The following is a 26,865-nucleotide window of genomic DNA, read 5'->3' as shown; positions in this document are numbered from 1 at the left end:
TGCTATTTCATGATGGAAATATGAACGAGGCATACATATCTTCTCCACAGTCCCAGCTATTTCATGATGTAAATATGACCAGGCATACTGATCTTCTACACAGTCCATGCTATTTCATGATGGAAATATGAACAAGGCATTCCAATCTTCTCCACAGTGCTGGCTATTTCATAATGGAAATATGAACAAGGCATCCATATCTTCTCCACAGACCCGGCTATTTCATGATGTAAATATGACCAGGCATACCGATCATCTCCACAGCCAATGCTATTTCCTGATGGAAATATGAACGAGGCATTCCAATCTTCTCCACAGTCTATGCAATTTCATGATAGTAATATGAATGAGGCATACAGATCTTCTCCACAGTCCCGGCTATTTCATAATGGAAATATGAACGAGGCATACAAATCTTCTCCACAGTCCTGGCTATTTCATGATGTAAATATGACCAGGTTTACTGATCTTCTCCACAGTCCATGTAATTTCATGATGGAAATATGAACAAGGCATACATATCTTCTCCACAGTCCTGGCTATTTCATGATGGAAATATGAATGAGACATACAGACCTTCTCCACAGTCTATGCTATTTCATGATGTAAATATGACCAAGGCATACTGATCTTCTCCACAGTCCATGCTATTTCCTGATGGAAATATGAACGAGGCATACATATCTTGTCCACAGTCCCAGCTATTTCATGATGTAAATATGACCAAGGCATACTGATCTTGTCCACAGTCCATGCTATTTCCTGATGGAAATATGAACAAGGCATTCCAATCCTCTCCGCAGTCTGTGCTATTTCATGATGGAAATATGAATTAGGCATACAGATCTTCTCCACAGTCTCGGCTATTTCAGGATGGAAATATGAATGAGGCATACTGATATTCTCCACAGTCTATGCTATCTCATGATGTAAATATGACCACAGCATACTGATCTTCTCCACAGTCCATGCTATTTCCTAATGGAAATATGAACGAGGCATTCCAATCTTCTCCACAGTCCTGGCTATTCCATAATGGAAATATGAACGAGGCATACATATCTTCTCCACAGTCCTGGCTATTTCATGTTGTAAATATGACCAAGGCATACTGATCTTCTCCACAGTGCATGCTATTTCATAATGTAAATAAGACGACACGTTCCAATCTTCTCCACAGTGTTGGCTATTTCATAATGGAAAATGAACAAGGCATACCTATCTTCTCCACAGTCCCAGCTATTTCATCAAGTATATGTGACCAGGCATACTGATCTTCTCCACAGTCCATGCTATTTCATGATGGAAATATGAACGAGGCATACATATCTTCTCCACAGTCCTGGCTATTTCATGATCTAAATATGACCAGGAATACTGATCTTCTCCACAGTCCATGCTATTTCATGATGGAAATATGAACGAGGCATACAGATCTTCTCCACAGTCATTCAATTTCATGGTAGAAAGGTGAAAGCAGCTCTAAGTGTTTCTCCACAGCCCCGGTTATTCAATTATGCACATGTGAAATGGGCACTAATTCCTTCTACACAGTCCCTGGTATTTCATGATAGAAATGTGAAATTAACACTTAGCCCACTCCACAGTCCCTTGTATTTCATGATGGAAATATGAACGAGGCATACAGATCTTTTCCACATCCCTATCTATTTTATGATGGAAATAGGAACAAGGCGTACCGTTCTTCTTCACAGTCCATGCTATTTCATGTTGGAGTAAAATGGTGATAGGAGCTCTAACTCTTTCTCCACAGCCCGTTATTCTATGATGGATATGTGAAATGGGCATTAATTCCTTCTCCACATTCCCAGCATTTTCATAATAGAAATAGGAAAGGAGCACTTAGCCCGTCTCCAGAGTCTGTGCCATTTCATGATGGCAATAGAACAAGGACACTTAACCCTTGCCTGCGAACCTTGCTATTTGATGATGGAAATTTGAAAGGGGCTCTGAGACCTTCTCTGTGGTCCCCTACTATTACTATTGATGTGGGCACTTGTCATCTTCTCATCTTAAGATCATTTCTAAGCCTTGGTAGATATGAGACAGCAAACCGAACCCTTCCCTACAGTCCCTGCTATCAGATACCTGGCGGAAGACCCCAGCACCTTTCCACAGTCCCTATATTTCATGGGAGGTATGTATCCTGAATTCCCAGTCCCTGTTATTCCTCCCCCTGTTCCTTCGCTGCGCTCTCACCCAAACTGCCCATTTCCCCGCCAGATCCTTGCAGTGCCCTTCACTTTACTGCACGGGCTCCACCGGGCCCACGCAGGATGCAATATGCCTACTACGTTTCCACGCGGAATCGATAAAAAAAAGTTGCACCCATTTAGCTTAATTCCTCCTCGTTCTCGCGCTGCCAAATTATTCAGATCTCCATCTGGAAAGGAAAGCCTCCTTCCTCTTTCTGAATCCTGGCGCGCGTCGCTGGGTGCGGACGTGCGGCGCATTTGCAAGTAGCCCAGGGCCTTGCTGGATCCGCTTTGCGATGCAACGCTTACTGGTCCGCGGAGGTTGGTGGACTTCCCACACATCGTAGTGGCTAAAGTGTAGTCTACAGGGGTGTTGCTAGGTCTGGTAAAGATCAGGAGCTAAGCTAATGTCAGGACTGGCGGGACTGGGAGCGATCTAGCATTTTGGTTGTAGCTCCTGAGCTTCTATCCGGGGCTACAACCAAAAGACCGGGGACTATGTCCCCATTAGCCCCCCACCCCCCAGCAACGCCTCTGAGGGTAGAGCAGGTAATACGCTGGATCTCGTGATCTTCTCGATCCTCGTTAGCTGCTATCAAGGCCCAGCGTGCAGCTGCTCAGTCGTCTGTGGTGCTGCCAGCCACCGACAGCAGAAGCAATGGGGCGGACGGGCGAAGCAGCAGAGCCAAAGAGAGCGCCGCGTCTCTCCCAGGAGCGCGGCGACAGATTGCTGAGGGAAGGCACACAAATAATATTTATGCACGAAATGATCTCATTATCATCTGCGCTACTCCCAGGGCAAATGAGGGGAACTTTATTATCACGACAGGCCTCGGAACCGGCAGAGGGTTGGCGGCTGTTTCTTCTTTGCAAATGAGGACAGTGTGACGATTCCGTGTCATTTCATGCAGCTGTAACATTGCATTTCAGAGCAGGCTAACCTAATCGTCTGCAGTAAAGAAGCTGTTTTCTCCTCTGCTCTGTACATTTTTGGATCTTGATTGACTTTGGATTTTTTTGCAAGTTATATCTGATTTATGGACAGCAAAAAGCATAAAAAGCTGTTCTTCATTTTTGTACATTTGTTAGCAGAATTTCTAGATCTCTGTTAATTATTTATGCTCGATAGATAGCACTAAATACGTTGAGCTATCTGGTGAGGTAGCTCAGAGGGTTAAGTACTGACGACTGCGCTCTGTGTGTGCCCTGCAGGCCTTAGGTTCCAGCGGACGGAGGCCTGCGCAGAGAAAGACCTGTCGCTGATGCAGCTCTTATGAAAGGAAGGAGACAGGGGCCAGACAATTTAGCAGTAATCCCCATTACTTCTGCTTCTGATGCTTCTAGTCATTAATATTGGGGCGGATCACCTGTCATATGAAAGGACAGCATTGCACGGGGTCCATGTCTTGTGTAAACACGAGGGAGTGCTTTCCTTGCCATTGGCCGCCAGTGACTCGGGCAGATCTTTACCCTTAGTGCTTGGATATCAGTGTTTTTACACTGGGAGACCCTTTAGAGCATTGGTCTTCAATCCTTTTTGGCCAGGGCCTCCCTGAGCAAAATGTGGGCAGGCCGGGCCGCCCAAAAAATGCCAAATGGACAGTAAATCCAAATGGCTATGAACTATCGCACACTGTCATCACACCCTACTCCCAGTATAGTAGCTGAGCCCCGCCCCAGCTCCCATCGCAGTCTCTAGGTTCTCTCATCCCACTCCTAGTCCAGTTCCTGGGCTCTCCCCACCCCATCACAGACCCTGGGCTCTCCCTAACCTGCTCCCACCAATGTCTCAAGGCTTCCGGTGCATCCAACAACTTTTCAATATCGCCAAGGAACTAGCCAACCCTTCCGTAGTTACGTCCTCCCCTCTTCCATCCCAGGCCCTCTGCAACGCACTGGCCACACACTTCACCGCCAAAACTCAGGACATCCTGAACTCCCTTGTTACTCACCGTCCCAACCCTTCCCACAACCCCTTGCCTCCCTTGTACCCTCACCCTCCTCCTTCCTCCCTCTCCTCCTTCTCCCCCGTAACACCTGAAGTAGTTACCAGTTGTCAGCTCCATGAAGGTCTCTTCTAAACAGACCATCAAGGACCACATTGGCTCTCTTGCCCCCTCACTCGCTGATTTCTGCAATCACTTTTTTGCCACTGGATCTTTCCCCTCCCCCCTCTAGCACTCCCTTGTGCCCCCCTCCTGAAAAACCCTTCAGCAGACCCTACCTGTCCTGCCAACTACCACCCTTTTCCATCATCCCTTCCTGGGCAAACTGCTGGAGAATCTAGCTTTGCCCCAACTCGACTAACACACCAAACTTGTTGGTGGTCTCCATGACCATCAATCTGAATTCCGAGCATCCAGAGGAACGGAAACTGCTCTTCTGAACACCCGTGAAGAACTGCTCAAATCTCTGGATTCCAACTCCCCAGCTGTCCTCATCCTTCTCGATCTCTCCTCTGCATTTGGCACGGTCAACCATTCCATCCTCATGCAAAGACTCCATGATACCCTTGATATGTGGGATCATACACCTTCTCCTCCCCTACTTCCTCCTCCACCTGTGGTTTCCCCCAAGGTTCTATCCTCTCCCCCTGGCTCTTTAACATCTACTTTACTCTGCTGACATGCCTCATCTCCTCCTTTTCCCCCCACCTTCCAGTGTTATGCAGATGACACACAACTCTTTCTCAAACTTCCTGCTGACCCCCTTGCACCTTCCATCATCCCTGACTGCCTATCTGCCATCCGGTACTGGGGCACCTCCAACAATCTCTGCCTCAATGCCTGTAAAACTGAGATCCTTCCCATCGGGATCCCTGCTGCCTCTTTCTTCCCTTCACTCTGGCCTTGCTTCAGGGGCTCTGCGTCTGCTAGTTTTTTTGAAGCCAGAAACCTTGGAGTCATCCCTGACTCCTCTCTCTCCTTCCTCCCTCACACTCAGGACATTGCCAAGAAGTCCCACTTTCAGCTCTTCCTTCTCTAAGGAATTCTCCCTTTTCTCACTTTCCCCCAGAGGCTCAATGTTACCCAATCCCTGGTTCTCTCTAGACTTGATATTGCAATAGCCTCCTCCTGAATCTCCAGCTAATCCAGAACAGGGCAGCAAGACTTATCCTTGGCTTTAAGCCCAGGGACTGCATCTCTCTGCAATAAAGTCTTCACTGGCCCCCAGTTGCTGCACGGATTAAATTCAAACCCCTCTGCATCACCTACAAGGCTGTCTAGGCCCGGTGACCTCACTATCTTCAACTTTATCTCACTAAGTACTCTCCCTCCAGACTTCTATGTTCCTCTGGCACCAACTCTTTGTGTGTAAAACGCTTTGCTAAACAGAGGGCAGGTGGTCCATCGCTTTCCTCAGCTGGCTCTCTCCTATGAAACAGCCTCTGCCTCCCTCTGCGCCTTGAGCAGGACCTCTGTAAATTACGGAAGCTCCTCAATAACTTCCTCTTTACCTCCTTCTTCCCATCTTCTCTCCTCTGCTAATCTCACAGTTGCTGTGATTGATGTCCTCGGCCCTTGTTAAGATGGATTTCTGAACTCTGTCCTGGAGGGGCAGAGGTTCAGAAGGCCAGCCTAGTTTCTTGGAACAGGGTAACCTCTGGACAAGCCAGACCAATCAAGGTAGCGATCGCGGCGGTCAAGACTAGGTCTCAAGAGGGGTGAGGGTGACTGAAAGCCCGCAATGAGCACACAAAGCAAGGACGCTTACAAATGACTCCAAGCAGGTGTTATATTAAAAATATAGACACATTTATTACAAGGCCTTTGTAATATTGACTATAGCAAAGAATCACGATAAAACTCAAGTAAACCAACACATCACCATCAAGTACAATATATATACAATTACCAAAGAGTCTAAAGAGTTAGAAGCACGACATATGCAGACCACCTAGATGGGGAGGAAAACAGGCAGTACAAGTAATCGTTTAGACCTAGTTCACCTTCAGAAGCCACCTAACTAGAAGGAAGTCCGAGCCCTACGAAGAGTGAAGCCTTGTGCTCAAAAGTGCCTGCACACGCTGTTGCCAATGGGCCAAGGGGAGTCTCTTCAAGGAAGTCAGGCAGTTCAGAGTGGTGAACAAAGGAGGGCGAACAGATCTCCGCTACTCAAGTGAGGCCTCCACTTGTGGGCAGAAGCAGAGCGTGAGTGCGAAAAAGGTGTGCTGTTTAACACAGCGAGGAAAAGCTATGGGCTACTGCAGGAGGGCGACCAGTTCCTAGCGTTGCTACTCACCGGTCCCCGATGGAGGCAGACCCAGGCTTCTCCGCGTCAGTTTCAGTGCTGGCAGGTTCAGATACGAGCAGGGGACATCTCGGCGTCGTGTAGATTCCGTGGCAGCAGAAGTTAGAGTTGAGGATGTCCTAAACGCAGTGAACCCGCACAGATTGTTACCACAGCAGGGCAACGAAGCGGCCGTGTGCATTTCAGCACAATGGACACTTCTCACTTCAGACCTGGGAATGCCAAGTGTACAAATCATGTGTGAGTGCTAAGGACTCGGAATACAACAGAACGTGATGGCGGTAACAGAGCAAGACTCCTGTGTAGGCTGGTCAGTCCACTGGATGGCCCAGGGATGCTTCCGAAGGCTTACGTGCAGGAGATGATGAAAATGCCGAGAATAGTTGTTCCCACTATTCCAAAGGGTTGAAATACCAGTACAGGCCTTCTCGTTCGATCAGAGGCAGAATGGTTTCACAGAGCGACAGCAGTGCAGAGGAGCAGTCCTTCAGCGGGTCACCAGCGATTCCTCGGTTCAGCCTCTTAGTTGCAGGATACTTGGCTCCTGTATCCCTTGTTCGTGAGAACTCAGGAGATCGACATGGTAGTGGTGTTTCCAGCCTCCTCTTATCCAGGGTTCCCTTTGCTAAAACGGAGAGGACCCAATGAGAGATCTGCTCACAAAACACTCACACCATACGTGGACCTATCACCGACCACGGTGGTCCCAGGCATTCAAGACACACTAGGCTCTCTGGCACCCAGGATGTGTATTGGGACCAGACATCCCAGCCCACATCCTGGAGGCACACACAAGGCCTGTAGAAGCCCGCGAAAGCATCTGTGTTTCGCGGGAAAGTACATGCCCAAATAAGAAAGGCCCCGGGTCGGCTCGACCTGGGGAAGGTGAAGGGAGCAAGACGGTCAGCGGGCAGGACAAAGAGCCTCGTGGTCTGGCCATTTTGGAAGCCAGGCCACCATTTTGGGCTAAGCGCGAGAAACACGCTTAAACAGCCAAAAGGAGCTCAAAGCAAAAAGAAACAATCGCTGCCACCAGTCCCGTCCGTGATTCACTTGCACCATTCGTTAACAATCCAAAGAGAGTGTCTAGGGCCTGTAGAGTGACTAGAGACCCAAGAGAGCAGTAACTTAGCTTACAGTGCCCTCTTGTGTCATGTTGCGTGAAAGCTGCAACATGATAAAAGAACTACGGAAAACAACGTTTCCCGGTACTGACTGTCTTAAGGGCATGTCAGTTTCCCCGTAAGAATGGAGCGAAAGCCCGGAGGAGTGTGGCAGAAGGCTGCACTTCTCTGGTAAAGTCTAGATCAGGGTGAAAACAACAGCAAATAGTTTAGGGGTTGCCACATGGAAGGAAATTACCTACAATTAAGAAATCTTTCCTAACAGCCCGTATTCACCCTCGGGGCCCATGACCTCCCACACCCAATGGCCCCAGCTATTGTCTACTCTCAGCACTTGCCTTGGTACTCTCTCCGCCGTGGAGGCTCGCACTTACACCTAACATGGCTCCAGGCCGTGTAGCACTTACCACACCATGCACTTCATTTGTTGCTCACTCACGAGCACTGACAATCCATCAATTACCCCCTCAAACCTCTTCCTTGCTGCACTTGCACATTCTGAATACTCACAAGGCATAGTAGGTTCGTCCTTTTCCTTTCCCCTCCTCTGTTGGGTATTCAGTGTGTATCACTCCCTTGTTCCCTCCCTTTGCCCTGTGGACGCTTTGAAACAGCATGTACTTGCGGTATAAGTGCCGAACAAGCAAACAATAAATAAATAAATGTCCCTGGGCTCTCCCCCCCTGCTCCCACCACTATTCCATGGCTCCCGCCCATCCTGCTCCCACCACAGTCCCTGGGCTCGCCCTCCCGCTCCCAGCATAGTCCCAGTGCCAGTCACGGCTGGTGAATTATTTTAAGTGGAGGGGCCTAAATATTTCGCCCAGATAAGACACAGCAACCAAGCGTAGCGAAGGAGCTCAGCCACTCAAAGGTGGTTTGGGGGGGGGTTTCCGTCGTGGGACATTTTTTAAAATAATGGGTTAAAATGTTGAATTTTAGAGCATACTTTAAAAAACACATTGGGTAAAAGGCCAAACAGTATGCAATTGGCACTGGGAGGCCCATGGGGCAGGCATGGTATTTTTTACTGGACATCCGTGATGGATGTCCAGTAAAAAGATGCCATCCCTGCACCCAGGGCCTCACAGCGCCAATTGCAAACTGTTCGGCTTTTTGCCCAATGCTTTTTAAAAGTGTGCTAAAAAATGCAACATTTTAACCCATTATTTAAAAAAAAATGTCCTGCACCAACCTCTCCTATTGCCTTGCTCCAAATGCAGTGCCCTATCCATGCCCACATTAGCAGAGCTAGTCCTGCTGATCTGGAGAAAGCAATGACTGCTAATTCAGTGCATAGTAATGTATGGTGTGTATTGTCTGTATGGGGGGTGGGGGGTGCTCTTGGGATGATGTCTTTGATGTGACGGGAGCACATGTCCCCTCTCGGAATATCCTTTGTGTACAACCATGACCACCCACTAGCCACATCTTTGTACATGGCCAAAGTACAGACAGTCTGATGTCTGTGCCTTACACCTACCTAGTAGGGGAGAGACGGCCGGGATACTTTGCTGGAAGGGTTTGGATACAGTGCTTCTCTTCAGCTAACCCTTTTTTTTCATATGGCTTTCGCAGTTAGTTTGTGGTCTATAAATAACCAGTGTTGATACTAGCTGCTCAATAGTCTTCGAATTTGCGACCTTGGAGTATGAAAGGATGAGTCTGTTCCATTGGGGATTTGTGGTTTCATGTTGAGCTGTACGCAGCAAGTGTCAAACTTGCTGAGCTAGCTGACCGGATGCTTAGGGTATTTGTTTCTTCTGTAAGCCGATATTGCATTAGTACAGATAGGGGGAAATGGCATATGAGGATGGGCACAAAGCTTATAGGTGTTGTTTGCACACCCATTGACTGTCCATGGCCATGCTAATTCCTGTGGCCATTTGCACCCACGTCCTGCCCCTCCCCGCCCAAAACACCTCATGGGAACTCTTTGAGATTGTTTAATCAAGCCTTACCATCAATCTTGCGCTCAAGGCCCTGCCAGTGTTTTTGCAAAGCAGTGTTCTGAGAGTTAATGACTTAATTGGAGCTGTGAAATGCGCCGATGGTTTGATAAAAACGTCTTAATGACTGCGTTCAGCCACTACATTTTTAAGCACTATGCTTGTTCTTGACTGAAGTCCTGTTAAAAACCATCATTGGCAAAGCCAACAGTTTCCGCTTGTGCATGAATATTAGACATTTGCCAAGCACTGCTATTTGATGCCTAGGTACTCGCACCATTTTGCACTGTTACCATTAATGGCCAGTTAATACCAAAACGTCAGTGCCTGGGAATTCTTTTTCCCATGCCTACACTAAAGGCCAAACTGTTGGCATTGCCAATGCTTGTTCCATCGAGGTACAGAGTGCTTGCACCATTTCTACCCATTAGGGTCTTCGTGCTGGAGAGATGACCGATTTATACAGATTGAAGGGGCGCCCAGTGTTTAGCAGCCAGTGAAGAGAAATGGTGGCCAGCTAGTTTCAAACAGAATGTGTTCTTCGTTTAGGTATATTCAGATGTTTGATTAGGAAAGCAATATACAAAACGAACGAGCCCCCTGCCAGAGTATTTCCACCCCCGGACCCACTGAGCGATGCCATGCTAAATCTGCCGTGTAAGCCACTGGGCTCCTTTACTTTACGTAGTCCGAGTGCTCGGGAACAGAGACGTTTTTTATGGGAGGGCAAAAGGGGCACTTGCCCAGGGCCTCCACCTTTGAGGGGACCCCACAAGGCTAGCTGATCTGAAGAAGTAAGATTACATTGTTTCCCAGTCTTAAATAGCACAAGTCAGGATATTTTATGGGGTGCTGCTGAGGCTCTAAACCCATTGCCTTTCTTTTTTGGCAAGTGCATTCTGCCATGATCAATTCATCATGTATTGCTCTCTGTGTTCACTGTGATATACATAGTTTGCGTGTTCCTTACCGCACAGCTCTGTAGCATTATTTCCTTCCTGTGGGAATGATGTTGATCATGTTTAATACACAATGGTGAAATGCATATTTGAGACAGCATATCAACCTATAGGTTGTGAGCGCGACGGGTGGGCGGTGCGACCAGTATTCTTGATCCCTTAATTCCTTTGGTTTGGTGGAGGGGGGCCCCAAAGATGTCTGTGCCCAGGGCCCCAAAATTGCTTAAGATGGCCCTGCTCGGGAATGGCTTGGTCGATACTTGTGCCATGAGGAACTTTGACCGTAAGGTCTGGAAGTTGTGAGGCCTCTGCATTCTCTCACTGCCGGGCAAGTGGGTCCTCATGACCGCCATGCCTGCTTTTCGCTTTCTGTAACCTTCTACCGCTTTTGTACACCTTTCTGTGGGAAGCAAGAGATGCATGCGGTATATTTATACTTCATAAGATGTCCTGGGTGTATGTTTTGGGGGGCAACCCCTTGTATTTTCCAGCAGCTCAGCACATGCAATAGCTTTTTCTTTCCTCCAATAAAAATAAAAAGAATAATATATATATATATTTTAACATTTCATGCTGGAGATCTGTGCCCTGCCCCCGGGAATGTGGCCACGCACCTCGAGGGGGGCGCGCCCCACAGATTGAATCCCTCTGCTTTAGAGCATGAACGTCTTTCTAAATGTGTCTGTTAGCTATTGTCCAATTTTCTAAGTTTCACCCCTAGAAAAATGATGAATGCAGTTTTCATGTTTTTTTTTATAAACATGCATCACATTAGTGGAGCAATTGTTGATAACCTTACTCTTCCCAATTTCAATGTATGATCAGTAGCAGTGTCTGTGCACACTATTTGGGATACGTACCACCTACCGTGCATTATAAGAATGTGGCCAAGACTTGTAATATTATCCTATCCGTCGGTATTAAACGAGGAGTTGTGTTGGTATCGGCTTATTTCTGGAGACTCGGCACGATGGTCGAGGGCCGCAGCCAAACTTTTAGACATTGCCCTGAAGCGCGCAAACCCTTCAAACTCAAATTTTCAAATGGACATTGACCAATCTGAAAAAGACAGTGGGGAACTCGACCACTGAGGGGAAAAAAAAAACAAAAAAAAAATGAAACTGAAAGCAGTGTCTTAAGTGCGCTCATCTTCATCAGAACTTACAAGAGCAAAAAGACTTTTTTTTGTAACAATCTTTTATTGATTAAACACAAAAAAAAAAATCCTTCTTTCTGCGTACAGCAGGGGATATCTTATTCCTTAGGGTACATGGCCGTCCAATGTCATCCCCTCCAATACCTGGCCTCTTTCTTAATACACTCTAAGAGATCTTCCAATGAAACTGATCAATGCATCTGTTCGCTTGACCCCTGAAGTGCCAAGGACGTGTATGCTCATCCTTTTTGCATAGAGTTGCATAATAGTCTGGCAGTTAAGGGACACAAACAAATATGCAGCTTCTAATGTGTGTCAGAAAAATAGTAAGCATTTTATCTAAATGTATCTGAAACACGTTTTCATTTTGTGCTTTAAAATAAGCAACAACAAGTGTTGTGCTCTTATGTGTTAAGCGCCGGTAGTGCACAAAATCATACTACTGAAAAAAACAGTCTTTATCAGTTTATGGCTGTTAAGTGTCACAGAAAGGGATTTTACAAGAAAGTAATTTGTAAAGTGTCACTGCTTTAATTCAGTGCTGCAGTGACAGCTGTAATTATTAGGTTCAAATGAAGAGATTGGACACTGCCTAAATGTGAGCATAGCGATTATAGTTGGCCAGTATGCCTTTTGGACAATGTTCATTCATTAGCATTGAGAAGTTTGAGTTATTAAGAGATAAGGTGATATGCGTAGTGTTTCATGTTATTTTTCGTGACAGCCCTGAAGAAGACAATACTTTTTCAATAATATGTTTTTTTGTCGAAACTAGTGTTGCTTACTAGTTGGCACCAAGACACTAAAAGTCAGCTGAATCAAGAAAGAAGACACAGGTTGCTCCTGGCTATAAACAGATAATTAAATAGACGTTATCAGAGTATTTCATGTGATATGTTAAGTTATTTATAACGCGCTTAATACCGAAGAGGTTTCTAAGGGCGGACACAGGGATCAAAGCTGTGTTGCTGTCACGCCGACCACACGATCTAGGTCACGCCCCTCCCCGCACACAACTCCCATTCACCCTGCTACCCGACATACAAGATCTGGCACACGTACCCCTCACTCCCGGTCACAGAATGTTAGGACTGGCATTTACCGCCCTTCACGTCTGTGGCAGCTGAACTGGAGGTTGTTTCCACATCATCACATCGGCCTGCGCCGTTTGCGGAGAACCGCGCGTCACTGCGCGCCGCGGATCCCGTGATTCCTGTCTCATAGCAACGACGCAACGCTTCGGTTCCGTACATACATCACGTGACTTCTGCCGGATGGATAAAGGACGCTTGGAAACAGAAAGCGTTGCTTCACAGCTGTTCTTCGTCTGGATCACGTGTCGCCCACTTCTTCGTTCCAAGGAACTTACCCATCGCCTGACCACGGTTTGCTTCACGGATTGCTACGCTTGGCCCTTAAACTGTTCTTGTACTCTGGATTACTGGTTTTGACTGCTACGCTTCGCCCAAACGGACTGCTCTGCTTAACCCCTTTATCTACCTGGATCGTATGTTTTTTGACCTCGGACTGTTTGGTTTTCTTCCACGGATCACGTACCAATTTGGGATTACGGTCCTGCACTAGGTGTTCACCTTGCACACTGCCTGGCCCAACAGCCGTCTAAAGGTCAACGCCTCGTCGGCCTTTTTCTGAACCACCTTCATATCCTCACAGGTACATTGTGTTCTTGTATTTGACATTCCGTATACTTTACCTCGTCCTGCATTCTAACCATAATTGCACCTTGCCTTGCAGCGCTCAAGGGGTTCTTCCGGCTGTGTCCCACGTCCAAGTTTGCGGACTTCCACCTGTGGCTTCAAAGATCACACAGACAGTATTTCTGGTGTTGCCAGTGTGATACTTGGGGACAGAGGGGTTGCCCATACTCTGCACGACCATCAACCATCAAGTTTGTAACAGACTGTGAAGCCCTTTTGGTCGTCCAGAGTATGAATCCCTCCACCGGGGATCCTGTGACCGCCTTGATGCAGGCAGTGGCGGCCCTAAGGACCGACATGGCCGCCGCCACAGCAGCCATACATCATCGCCTAGACGCCATACAAAGCACCCAACACCCTTTACCCGCAGACGCCGAGTTTGGGGACCCAACCTCTCCAGACCGACTAGCACCTGCTCAGGCCCCAACTCCCACTCCCGTGTTATTCCCGACACCCGTTCCCCTTGCCGCTCCAGAACGCTACCAGGGGGACCCCCGGAAGTACCGTACATTTATTAATCAATGTAAGCTGCACTTCTTGTGCAGACCTTTGGCTTTCCCCGATTCAGTCACCAAGGCCGCATTTCTTCTGTCACATCTGTCCGGGGTGGCAGCCACCTGGGCTAATCCAATGCTGGAGAACGACCATCCCGCCTTGTACGATTTTGATCTTCTCATAGCCGAAATGGCCAAAGTCTTCGACACTCGTTATAAGGCCCACTCAAGGGACCTGGAACTCTTGGATTTGACACAAGGGAAACAAACACTAATAGAGTACATCACACGGTACAACCAGCTGGCCGCCGAGACCTCCTGGCCGGAGGAGAAAAAGGCTATCGTGTTTTATCGTGGGCTATGTAACACCATGAAGGATGCACTCTCGGTGATTCCTGCCCTTCCTGCGGCCTTCACGGATCTAGTGGATCTTGCCTTACAGGTTGACGCAAGGCGATCCGAGCGGAGGGCAGAAACCTCTTTCACTAGCCAAGCAAGCCCAAGCACTTCTAACACCGCTTCTGAACCTATGCAGATAGGGGGCATCCGGAGTCCATTAACATCATCCGAACGTGAACGTCGGAGGGCTGAGAACGCCTGTTTCTATTGCGGGTTGAACGGGCACTACGTAAGGGAATGCCCCCGACGCCCCAAGAACAAGACCCCGGGTTTTCAGAAGGCTCGCCCATGATACAGGGGGCACCGGCGAGCCTGTCCATGACCCCCGCTGAACCCGCCTTCGGTCCCATCAGACCGGTGGTAGTACAAGCCCTTCTGAAACCCACTAGAGAGATCGCACACATCGTACAGATAGTGATTGATTCCGGGGCCACTGGTTGTTTTATCGACATTGCCTTGGCACATCAACTCAATCTGCCCTTGGTTAGAAAAGAACACCCAGAACCCGTACACGCGGTTGATGGCACTTCCCTATCCTCCGGCCCAATCGAGTTCCAGACCGCTCCTCTGGAAGTAATGATACAGAGTACCCATAGGGAAACCATGTCGTTTGACCTTATCACTACACCTCAGTTTGGCGTCATCTTAGGGATACCCTGGTTACGACAGCACAACCCCTTGATAAACTGGGGGACGGGACAAGTCATATTTGAGTCAGAAGTATGCCAACACTTTTGTCTCACAGAAAGGGATTCGGTCTCCACTCCTGCTACCATTCTTAGTGCCATGGCTTCCACCCGCATTGATGACGTAGCCTCCGACCCTGTGCCCACGCATACCGTGGGGGCCGTCATGTCAAACATACCCGCTGACTATCACGATTTTCATATGGTGTTTGACAAAGCTACCGCAGAAGGGTTACCCCCACACAGACCATACGATTGTCCGATAGATCTGGTCCCAGATGCTCCCATTCCCAGGGGTAGGATCTATTCGTTAACCCAGTCAGAGGAACGAGCTCTCAAGGAGTACATCCAGCGGGCATTACAATCAGGTCACATCCGTCCCTCCTGTTCCCCTGCTGCTAGCCCGATATTTTTTGTACCGAAAAAAGAGGGCGATCTCCGCCCTTGTGTGGACTACAGGAGGTTGAATTCCGTCACAGTGAAAAACAGGTATCCCCTCCCACTCATCTCCACGCTGTTGGACAGATTGACCAAGGCATCCATATTCACCAAGCTGGACCTAAGGGGGGCATACAACCTAGTCCGGATGAGGCGTGGTGATGAATGGAAGACGGCATTCTGTTCCCGACAGGGGTTATTTGAATATTCTGTGATGCCCTTCGGGCTTTGTAACGCCCCCGCAACGTTCCAACGATTCATCAACGACGTATTTTCTGGTATCTTGGATACGTTCGTGGTGGTATATCTGGACGATATATTGATATACTCATCCTCTTTGGAGGAACACGTCGGTCATGTTAGGGAGGTCCTCTCTCGCCTCAAGGCGAACGCCTTGTTCGCCAAGCCCGAGAAATGTCTGTTCCATACAAAGGAGGTGGAGTTCTTAGGCTTTCACATCTCCCCCGGAGGGTTATCCATGAATCAGACCAAGGTACGGGCTGTCACGGGGTGGCCGACTCCCGCTAACGTCAAACAGCTCCAATCCTTTCTCGGCTTCGCTAATTTTTACCGGAGATTCATCGCCGGCTTCTCTTCTATTGTTTCGTCTTTGACCGCTCTGACCAGTCCTCTCGTCCCGTTCACCTGGACCCCCGTACATCAGGAAGCCTTCGAGACGCTCAAGTCCAGATTCGTTTCTGCTCCTGTTCTGCAACACCCTGACCCTGGTCTTCCCTATGTTCTGGAAGCGGATGCCTCCTCGTTTGCTTTAGGGGCGGTGTTATCTCAGCCTTGTCCACCCACGGGTAGCTTACATCCAGTAGCCTTTCACTCTCGGAAATTCTCGGCTGCCGAGACACACTACACTGTGACCGAGAAAGAGCTGTTGGCTATTAAAGATGCCCTCCAAACATGGCGACACCATCTTATGGGGGCAAGATATCAGACAGTGGTTTACACAGACCACAAAAACCTGCAAGACCTGGCCTCCCTAAAATGTACTAACAGCAGACAAGTGCGCTGGCATTTGTTCTTTGCTGCCTACGATTTCGTTGTAAAACACAGACCGGGTCGTATCCACGGCAAGGCTGATGCTCTTTCCCGTTCTCCTGGTGGGGAATCACTGTCACTATTTCCGGACACGCTGTTAGGGAAGGGCCATGTAGTATGTTTGTGCACACCATCCCCACCCATGCTCATCGCCATCAGACAATGGGTTTCCAAACATCCTCATATGCTCACCGAATGGGACATAGCCCTCCAAGAGGGGTTGCCGTTCATCCAAGGCAAATTATTTCTCCCTACATGTGATGTACGTAACCAGGCGCTTGCCTGGTCACATGATGCTGCTATAAACGGCCACCCTGGGCAACAACGCACCCTGGAATTGCTACAACGTTGGTGCTGGCGGCCATCCATGAGGAAAGACGTAGAACACTATGTAAACACCTGTTCGATCTGTGCCCAGTGCAAGACACGCAGAGGACGACCCCTGGGATTGCTCCTACCGTTGCCCATTCCCCCCAGACCTTGGCACACCATCTCCATGGATCTCATCACGGACCTACCCCGCAAACAGGGCTACGACACCATATGGGTAATTGTTGATTCCTACACCAAGATGGCCCGTTTTGTTCCCTGTACGGGCATCCCCTCAGCTCCAACCCTGGCCCGCCTGTTCTTTAGGTCGATATTCTGCCTTTTCGGTCTGCCACAAGTCATTATTTCAGATCGTGGGACCCAGTTCACGTCCTGTTTCTGGCGTGCCCTTACTAAGCTCCTGGGTATCGATGCTCACTTCTCCTCGGCCTATCACCCAGAAAGCGATGGGCAGACCGAGAGGGTGAATCAGGCCCTGGAACAATACCTGCGCTGTCTGACCCTCCAGTACCAAGACACCTGGTTCAATCTGCTCCATCTCGCTGAATTCGCTTACAACAACTCCCGACATTCAGCCACCGGTTTCTCCCCTTTCTACTCTATGTATGGTCAGCATCCGCGTACCCTGCCGCACCCTGATTTCTCCTCTGCCACTCCGGCTGCCAATGCCTGTGTGCGCGATCTGGCCGGGGTTCATGCGCAAACACTGGTTCACCTCCGTGAAGCCCAGACGGTGATGAAGACTAAGGCGGATCGGAGGAGAACCGTGGCACCGGAATATCGTGTGGGCGACCGGGTATGGCTGTCGACTCGACACTTACGGATACCTGGTTGTCGGAAGCTGTTACCACGTTTTGTGGGTCCCTACAGGGTCGCCGGAGTCCTGAATCCTGTGGCTTTCCGCCTCTCTGTTCCTCCTGCTTGGCGAATCCACCCTGTATTCCACACTTCCCTCCTCAAGCCCTACCTTGCTCCTACTCGTGTCCTTGCTCCGCCCGCTCCTGTCTCTGTGTCCTCTCCAGACGTATATGAAGTCAGTGCGATACTGGGTTCCCGTTTCCATAGGGGTCGCCTCCAATATCTGGTGGACTGGCTGGGGTATGGTCCCGAGGACCGCTCTTGGGTTTCTTCCCGGGATGTCCGGGCTCCACGGCTTGTTGCGCGTTTTCATAGGTATTGCCCGGCTTGCCCACGGGGTCGTGGGCCTTTGAGGGGGGACTCTGTCACGCCGACCACACGATCTAGGTCACGCCCCTCCCCGCACACAACTCCCATTCACCCTGCTACCCGACATACAAGATCTGGCACACGTACCCCTCACTCCCGGTCACAGAATGTTAGGACTGGCATTTACCGCCCTTCACGTCTGTGGCAGCTGAACTGGAGGTTGTTTCCACATCATCACATCGGCCTGCGCCGTTTGCGGAGAACCGCGCGTCACTGCGCGCCGCGGATCCCGTGATTCCTGTCTCATAGCAACGACGCAACGCTTCGGTTCCGTACATACTTCACGTGACTTCTGCAGGATGGATAAAGGACGCTTGGAAACAGAAAGCGTTGCTTCACAGCTGTTCTTCGTCTGGATCATGTGTCGCCCACTTCTTCGTTCCAAGGAACTTACCCATCGCCTGACCACGGTTTGCTTCACGGATTGCTACGCTTGGCCCTTAAACTGTTCTTGTACTCTGGATTACTGGTTTTGACTGCTACGCTTCGCCCAAACGGACTGCTCTGCTTAACCCCTTTATCTACCTGGATCGTATGTTTTTTGACCTCGGACTGTTTGGTTTTCTTCCACGGATCACGTACCAATTTGGGATTACGGTCCTGCACTAGGTGTTCACCTTGCACACTGCCTGGCCCAACAGCCGTCTAAAGGTCAACGCCTCGTCGGCCTTTTTCTGAACCACCTTCATATCCTCACAGGTACATTGTGTTCTTGTATTTGACATTCCGTATACTTTACCTCGTCCTGCATTCTAACCATAATTGCACCTTGCCTTGCAGCGCTCAAGGGGTTCTTCCGGCTGTGTCCCACGTCCAAGTTTGCGGACTTCCACCTGTGGCTTCAAAGATCACACAGACAGTATTTCTGGTGTTGCCAGTGTGATACTTGGGGACAGAGGGGTTGCCCATACTCTGCACGACCATCAACCATCAAGTTTGTAACAGTTGCTCTGTGTCGTCTTGCTTCTAAGGCGAGCATGTTGCCCCTGAGTTATCCTCCCGAGACAGCTATTCATGATATTGCACTGGACTATAGAATTTACTATTAAGAAGGATAGGTTTTTTTTAGAACTTGTTGCACATTTGCACTTTTCCTCCAGAATATGTAATAATTCCTCCTGTAGAGAATGGACACGGATGAAGAGCAGGTAAACTTACTTCATCAAAGCAGTAACAGGACTAGAAAATATTCAGCCTAAAGCCAAGACCACAACAAAAGATTAGAGCCTTTCCCTTACAAATTGGGTGCAGTTTTCTGAAGAGCCAAGGACCAACATCGCCTATCTTCCTAGCCAATGGGATGGCCACCAAAAACTGCTGACTCCTGGGGGAAAGGGGTATTTAAGACAGCCAGAAGAGCCCCTGCCTCCCCAGCATGGATGACCTGCCATGAGCGACACCGGAAGAGTCTTGAGATAGTCCAGAACAAGGCCCTGCGGGTATTGTCCGGAGCTCCAATCGTCACAAGTACAGCTGACCTTCACAGAGACCTGGACATCGAGATGTTGGACGACCATCTAGCGAAGCTGAGTAAGAACTTCTGTCAAGGACTGGATCTGAGCCCGAACCCTCTGATCAGAAGACTCACTGCCACCACTGCATACCGCTTCGACTGCTACCCGTGGCCCATCACGGCGAAGACCCTTTGAAACCAGCCCTACTGTGACATGTCCACACAGACCAACAAGAATCCTAACCGATGACTATACACTCGAACCCGAGAAGGTGGAGTAATGAGGCTCAAGCCTCGGTATCCAAAAATGACAGCTGAATGATAAAATCTATCAGCGAGAAGAAGAATAAGGAGAAGAAGAAGCGAGCCCTGACCTAAAAGGAGGATTAGGATCAAACTCATAAAAAGCAGTGAAATCAAGAGAGCAACCACAGAGAGACATCCACAGGATTCCCAGAAGCCCTTGGCTCCAGACCACTGCTTCCAGAAATTTAAGAAAGCCAACACAATAGGAAACTCTTCCTGGTGAAATTCAAGGAGATTTTGGAGAGAGGATTCTGGAGTTACCAAGTCAGGCAGAGCATGCCACTCCTCAAAATAATTCTAACGTTTAGAGAAAGAGATAAGAAATGAAGGCCTAACAGAGTTGTGCATGGAAATTACATCCTCTCAGAAGATACCCTGACCTTGTACCTTTCCCCTCCGCAAAATAGCAGTGGCGGGATGGATTGGCATGACCTAAATATGCAAGCTTTTCAGCTAATTTTCATGACAACAATGCATTGCTTTGCGGCACTAAACTGGGGGTGGAATTCCAGGGACGGCTACTAGGTGGCGCTGTGTTATATATGACTTGTAACCTGAAATGTCCCAGTTTTGTCTTCTGTTGTCTGAGGCAGTAAGTAGAGGAATCAGGCTGAAGGTTCATGAGCAGAAGACCCCGCCACCTCCATTTTGGAGAGAGGTGAGGCAAACTCTTTCATGCCTTCCCCTAATCTGCCCCTGATTTTCGCCTTTGATATCACACAGCGTGGGTGCTCCTTTGAACGAGATCTCCTCTTGGAATCATTTGGGGGAAGGGAGATGTTGGTGTAGATGAAAAAGAGACTGATGGGTGCACACATCAGAATTCTGGGGGACGCTCCACCTGCATCCCTGCTCATGGAGGCACTATTGGCTTTGGGGGAAATAACAGCTCTCCTGACAGGCGTAGAGCTGTCCAACAGAGACCCAGATAGAGAGAGAGAGAGAGAGAGAGAGAGAAGAGAAAATGCATCAAGGAGGCCTGCGTCAAAGGGGATGATCAAAGGAATTTAGTATAGGATAGGGAACAGATGTGTCAGGGTGATAGGCCATCTCATTCTACCAGCCCTTGAACTTCCTTTTGCGTCAACTCCAACTCATCTCTCGCTGTCAAATCAAAATCTGTTGCTGTCGCTTACTCATTCATACTCACTCTTTCTCTGTCCCTCTTTTGCTGTCTCGTTCACACAGATGCACACAAACACACGCGTTAAGACGTGCGCCAGGAGTCCTCTCCCACCTTCCCTCTTCCAGTTACTTCCTTATATTTCCTCTGTCCTCACCTGCAACTCCCAGGTCCTCCTTTTGAGGTCCCACCTAGAGTCCTCACAGTTTCTGATGTTTTTGTTGCAATTACCCATATCACCTAAAATAACCAGCAGCATCTAGAAGCATGACGTAGAGACCGCCGGCAAAGATTCACGAGGGAACCTGTTCTTAATGAATTCTGGGCTTGCCATAGAAGGCTTGGTATACCAAAAAAAGAGATTTAAACTGTACCAAGAATATGAAAAGACTGATATTGTGCCTTAAGACTGTTGTGATATGGTTTCACCGGCGAGCTTCGAAAAGAAGCTGCCCGTGGCATTTCGCATCTGTTGCAATTTTACGGCATGCACATTTTTTAACCACCCTTTCAGAGATAAGCATTTGATATGATATGATGTGATATAGTATTTATATCGCGCCTATACGCAAGTGTTTCAAGGCGCGACGAGGCAGGGGAGGGAAAAACAGTGGAAAGACAGACAAACGATCCTACTAGGCCAAGTGTCATTCAGATCGCTCATAGATCATGGACACAAAAAATACCATTCTAACATAAATTACCGTCAAATCTCAAAATGACCCTGTCTGTTTGAGGTCAGATTGTTGGCGTGAAGGTTTGGCCAATATTTCAATTTATCTTGTCAGTTGTTCTGCTTTTGAAGAAATTGCATTGCTTTGCTGCATGTTGTGCTGGCCCTCTGTATACTGTGCCTTGCTCTTTCGTATAGGACCCTGGCTGCCACTGATGTAAGGTGGAGCTGCATCAAATATTTTTTTATGAGCTAAATTTGACTAGACAAATAAAGACCATTTTGGAATGACTGGGGCAAATGAGGTCAACATTTTACTTTGCAGAGGTTCTGAACTGGGGCCCCTCACACACAGGAAAAGCCACCCTCATAGCTGCATAATACCCTTGCCAAGCTAATTTATTTATTGATCATTTGTAAGGCGCTTTATACAACAGAACTGTGTTTTAAAGCGCCACATTTGTGACCCCACGGTAAAGTGGCACTTGCACAATGACCCATAATTCATGGTACAGCTCTCGCCGCGTTGGTACAGGCACGCGGAATTCAATGTTCTATTCAGTATCGATTTATTTCAGGTGTACCTGCAGCGCGGATCCCACGCCAAGGCTCTTTGGAGGCGGTCCATAAGAAGCTGGAACAGACTTCAACGATCTTAGCTCATTGGTAAAGTTACCCAAAAAAAACAAGGCCTGGGCTGAGAGGGAGGGGGGGTATAGAGAGAGAGAGAGAGAGAGCGAGAGAGAGAGCGAGCGAAAGAGAGAGACTTGCTGTGCAATTCCAAGCTCATTCATACAAATAAACTAGGAGGACATCATTGATACGTCATCCGTAATGCACCCATTAAAAAGAAACGGGGTCTTATGAAGTGCATTGTGCAGAAAAAGGCTCAGCTCAGAGTAAGGCTGCAGCGAAATGAGAGAGCAAAATCGAAACTGGAGGAGAAGGGTACGGATGTCTCTTGCCATGAGCGTGGGGATGGGAGCAGAGAAGAAATAGGCACACAGGCCCCTGTCTCCTGTTGCAGCTGGTCTGAGCATTAAAGCGTTCGATATGGGGGCGTGTCAAAGCGCTATCACCCCACTGCCAATCCATTCATAACCCAGTCACATCCAGTTTCAGACATGCCAGTGTGAACATGAGATCCTTGTCGGACATTTCTCACAGAAGCTGTGGATATCATTTTTGGGGCAGGAGTGCCAGACAATGAGTCAGGGTCACAGCAGTTGCACTTAAGGAGGAACTCATTTAAGGATTGCTCTGAACCCTTGCTTGGCATTATTCATGCTAACATTTAGGAAACTGTCTTTAAACATGCATACTCACAGCTCTTTGGGAATGCTCTGACTGTGGGGGTACAGTTCTTAATGATAAAACACCTATTACCACAGTGCTTAGAAGTAGGAGGAAGGGGTTATCCCAAGCTTCTTAAAAAGGTGATTATGTTAATATTTTATTTTCAATTTAAAAAGGATTGGTGGGGGCAGGGGCAGGAGAGGTGTGTCAGTAGACATTATAATACATGTTTTTTTAACTGCACCGTTGAATAAAGAATCTCTTGGCGAGTTCAACGATCAACCGTGAAAGGTGCAAGACTGCGTGGACATATGTGATTTTTTTGAAAACTATTTAATCGAAAACATTTTTAATGAATTTTAAATACTGAAAAAATAACCAAATTCTATTTTTTTATATGTGGGGGTCCCCCCAAGCTCACTGTTTCATTATGTCTATAACCCCTCCCAAACCTCTCCGCACTCATTTACTTCCTTTCCCCACCCACAAATATGTTTTATTTTTAAAAAATCAGTGTTTTTTCAGCATTTTGTGTTCGTTGAAAAAGGTTTTTGGTCAATTCTACTCGAAAATATCATTGCATACCGCCTGCACCTGCCTTATTTAAATCTCAGTTGGCCCGAGTCAGCCTTTCGATCTTTAATAATTGATAAATAGTGTACCATTACTTTTTGAAGGAATAACAATTCTTGTTTTAGCGCTTAGGCGCAGAATGACTAAGTGCTATACCTAAACTTGGGATGCAATATGAACTATTCTAGCTTGAAACGAGACAATCGAGGCTGCAGTAACACCAATGCATGGAATATTTCACTGTGCACAAAACGATGGTCCCCAGAAGCATACTACAATGGCTAATCCCCCACACTAACGTGAGATGGGGGTTTAGATTCTATTAAAGACAAGGAGGCGATTATTATGCATTACAATCTTTACTCTGAAACCATAGCACCAAAGAAAAAAACTTTTACAAACAAAAAGTTGTAAAGAACAGAACTAAATAGAGTTCAATGTCAATGTAAAGGAGCTCCCCAATCCATCATGGAGGACAGGTCAAGCCCTGCAGGAGACCAATGAGCAGGGACCCTTCCTTATATAAGTCCATTACTCTAATCCCAATTCCTCTTTCTGTAGCTATCGTGAACCAGACGTCCACTGGACAGATCAGATGATAAACGATGAAGGCAAATCCAGCGAAGCTCTTGTATCACGCACTCCATATCTTGTATCTGCGAGCCACACTCCTGATCAGAACCTCAACTCGTAGCTGTAAGAACAACAAGCAAGAAGGGTGGGTGGATGGGAAGAATAACAAACCAAAGAATGTTCTCTCTTGAAACACCTGTTTACATGCGTGTCATAACTGTCATATCATATCATATCAAGGGTGGGTTGGTGGGATAATAATCGCCTCCTTGTCTTTAATAGAATCTAAACCCCCCATCTCACGTTAGTGTGGGGGATTAGCCATTCTATGAAAAGACAGGAAGCTCATATTATGCAAGTTCGAAGCCCTTGCATCCCATTAGTATAACATGATCAATACAATAGAGACAATATAATCAAATAATATAATAAAATAATAGGAGAAGAAAACGTTTTCAGTGCTTTCATTAGATCAATCAGCTGACCGCAAGAGAATTGCCCAAGACTAGGCTGGCCGAATAACTGTCTTATAAGGCATAGCCAAATCCACTGTAAGAAAAAACAACTGGAAGATGTGCTAATTCCAGCGTCCCTTACAGGCCACCAAAACCAACTGGTTAAAAAGAGGGGAAAACACTGAACAAAATTTTCCTATACTAATAGGTTAGGACAAACCCCATCGGAACAATAAACTCCTCTGTTGTCCAATCAAACATTTAAAACACTTACATTCATACCATCTTTTGGAACCTAGACAGTAAACCAAAGAAGATAAGCACTTAGCTCTCCTGGAGATAAAGAAAAATACCCCTTAGGGGTGAAAGCTTTGTAGGTTCCATCCCATGCGTTAGAAACCGGGCATGTCACATAACTACACTGGGGATCGAGTGGGAAAGACAAATCTTCATAAAAGGTAAAACGGGAGTAAAAAGGTTGTTTTATTAATTTTGTAATAGAACGACCTATCCTGAGCGGAGCTGAAAAGCAATAGACTTAACACACAATTGTCTTCAGACATATGGGTGTACTAAAGAAGGTATGTCTTCTGGAGGCAGAATCAGAATGGAAGAGAGGGGCCCCGCCTGAAAAGCTAAACATGCCAAACCGCCAAAACGGAGACCTTCAGACCTCCTGAGCTCGTGAAGAAAGACTCTGCTACCATGACAAAAGGAAGATATTTACAAAACCTGACCCTTAAGAGACCAAACCTGGCAAGGAGAAAAAAAGTATCTTACATCCAATCGCTATAGTGATATCTGAACCCCTTTGTAGATGTGCCATGTGCTTGGACCTTGTTCCCTCCTCCATGGTTGATAAATCCCCTAGAGGATCATAAACTAACCGAAGGAGGACCACTAAATTCCAAGTCTTAGCAAAAACTCTAAACTGCAAAGAACTGATAACTAAACAGTTAAAATGAAGTTGCTCACCAGAAGAGGACCCGCCTCTATCTTAGGAAATTTGAAGAACCTTGAAGCCCCCAGCACCCTGTGCTGGCACCTTATTGCAAAAAACAATCTCCTGTGAAAACCCAAAAGGTCTACCTGCCATGCAGGTGACTAGGAGAAACAAGCCATTAACTAAATATATATATCCCAGCCCTCTGGGAAACGCACTGACAGACGCCTCTTGATAGTTAATGTAGATACGCTGGAACGCATTGTAAGAAGAGGGTCGTAATAACTTGGATGGGAGATTAGTAGCGCTCCCAGGCCCCTCTAACCCACCAAGGGATATTGAGTCTTCCCAAAGGAGGAGAACCCTCCCCCACTTATCTAAGGAAAACCTTGCAACCCAGAAGAAGGCTACCCTGAAGACCACTCTAAAACCCCGCTTTACACCTTTAAAATAAATAAATACACTCTTGCACTTCTAACCAACCCCCTGACCGTGGAAGGGGCTCCGATTAACTCATTGAAATACCAGGAATTAGCGCAAAGGAAAGTAAACTGACGGGAGGGAAATGCTCAGTGCGAGTCTGCACTGGTCACAAGTCAGAACTCCTGTAAAAGGAAAAACAAAAAACATTGGGTGTTACTCCAAGAGGTGTAATATCATGATGCAATCTCCCCCAAGGATGACGGGAAGAGGAATGAGGGGGGGAAGGACTCTGGGGAATTATCATGTCCCGTAAATGAAAGGTTGTGAAAGAATACTGGGACCACTGTCCCCTGAAACCCTGAGGTCTGAGTCTCTGTATGTGTTTGAGGCTGAACTGGCCACTAAGGGAATCAGGGGAAGGAAAAATATTAAGCACATTGCCCATAGCAAAATAGCACTTATATGGTGCTACAAACCCTCAGGTATACTAGTGTTGCTCATCACTACTACCAACAGTGTGTGGTGTGAGGTGTTTACTTATCGATTGCAGCCGGATGAAAGACTGAATTAAACCTTTCCAAGTTAGGAACCTGCATCAGTAGGCTCAGCATGGCTGTGAAAGCCTGCACTCTCTACGCTGAACTGTAGAAATAATTATATACATATATAACGAAAGAGGCTAAACAACTCTCTTGAGGGTACAGAAACCTACTTGTACTCCTCGAGCCGAGGAGAAATTGTAACACACTGCTAGACGGTTAGCTGAACAATAGGCCAAGCTTTGGGATGGAACCCATGGGGCAGGCGCCAGAAAGCTATTATTTGGCAACTCGTCCATCTGATACCAGCAAGTGTTTCCAAACACTCCATCCAAGCAGAACATGGTTGCCCAACGTGCCTTGCAACTGAACAGTTACCCTCGAGCTGACCTTGTCTCCAGCAATAGTTCAATCGCAAAATGAATGTCAAATGGGACAAATAGAAAGGGAAACACCTCGCCACTAAAGAGAGCCTCAAGCCCTGCAGACCTCACTAGGGGCATAAAGTATC

Source organism: Ambystoma mexicanum, chromosome 13 (assembly GCF_040938575.1).
Source record: "Ambystoma mexicanum isolate Mex_15411 chromosome 13, UKY_AmexF1_1, whole genome shotgun sequence".
In the NCBI taxonomy this organism is placed as follows: Eukaryota; Metazoa; Chordata; class Amphibia; order Caudata; family Ambystomatidae; genus Ambystoma; species Ambystoma mexicanum.
The sequence above is the reverse complement of the archived record's forward strand: the minus strand, read 5'-3'. Positions refer to the sequence as shown.